At 45.8% G+C, this 1,349-nt stretch overlaps 1 protein-coding gene across 2 annotated transcripts in view; it reads right to left on the reverse strand.

Moving 5' to 3' along the window:
- Positions 1 to 1,349, reverse strand: part of ZNF786 (zinc finger protein 786) — a 25,859-nt gene that overhangs the window by 5,194 nt on the left and 19,316 nt on the right. The window lies entirely within an intron of this gene.

Consider the following 1,349-nt stretch of genomic DNA (forward strand, 5'->3'; position numbering starts at 1 on the left):
TGTTAGCCAGGATGGTCTGGATCTCCTAACCTCGTGATCCGCCTGCCTCGGCCTCCCAAAGTGCTGGGATTATAGGCATGAGCCACCACGCCCGGCCTCAATATTCTTAATAGTGATTTAATAAAAGCCAAATCATAGGATCCAATTTTAAAGCAAGTTTGGTTACAGCAAAAATGTGGTCAAAAGGCGTTTTTAAAATAATGCTTTAAGCTATTATTACCATTATTTTAGATACGGTCTCACTCTGTCTCTCAGGCTGGAGTGCAGTGGCCATGACCACAGCTTACTGCAGCCTCAACCTCCTGGGCTCCAGTGATCTGCCCCCCTCAGCCTCCTGAGTAGCTGGGACTACAGGCAAGAGCTACCATACTGGCTACTTTTTATTATTATTATTATTATTGTTAGTTTTTAAAATGCAGTCTCACTACGTTACCCAGGCTAACCTCAAACTCTTGGGCTCAAGTAGCCCTACCCAACCCTGGCGTCTCAAAGTGCTGCAAGTACAGGCATGAGCCACCGCATCTGGCCAGTGGTTTAACTTATTAAAAATATTTCTGGCACATGGAGAAGGAGAAAAATATACAAAAACCTGGATGCCATCTAACTTTGTCAAATCCTAGCATGCTGACACGCTTCAGGTTTTTTGTTTTTTTTTGTTTCTGATAGGGTCTCGCTATGTCTCCCAGGCTGAAGTGCAGTGGTGCAGTCACAGCCCACTGCAGCCTCAACCTCCTGGGCTCAAGCAGTCCTCCCACCTCAGCCTCCTGATAGCTGGGACTACAGGCGAGAACCACCGTGCTCAGCTAATTTTTAAATTTTTTTGTAGAGACAGGGTCTCCCTAGGTTGTCCAGGCTGGTCTCAAACTCCTAAGCCCAAGATATCCTCCTACCTCGGCCTCCCAAAGTGCTGGGATTGTAGGGATGAGCCACCATGCCCAGTTTACTTCAGGTTTTTTAAAGATCTGAGACATTATACAGCTTAAACCCCTGTATATCCCTCTCCAGAGGTAAGCACTACTCTGAATCTGAATCTGGTGTATATCATTCCTATGCATGTTCTTATTTTAAAATATATATGTATAAATAAAATATTGCTGGGTTTTTGTTTTGTTGTGTTTTTTTGACAAAGTTTCACTCTTGTTGCCCAACCTGGAGTGCAATGGCGCGATCTCGGCTCACCGCAATCTCTGCCTCCTGGGTTCAAGCGATTCTCCTGCCTGTCTCCTGAGTAGCTGGGATTACAGGCACGTGCCACCACGCCTGGCTAATTTTTGTATTTTTAGTAGAGACGGGGTTTCTCCATGTTGGTCAGGCTGGTCTCGAACTCCTGACCTCAGATGATCCAGCTG

The sequence above is a fragment of the Colobus angolensis genome, unplaced genomic scaffold (assembly GCF_000951035.1).
Source record: "Colobus angolensis palliatus isolate OR3802 unplaced genomic scaffold, Cang.pa_1.0 Scaffold2, whole genome shotgun sequence".
NCBI classification, from domain to species: domain Eukaryota; kingdom Metazoa; phylum Chordata; class Mammalia; order Primates; family Cercopithecidae; genus Colobus; species Colobus angolensis.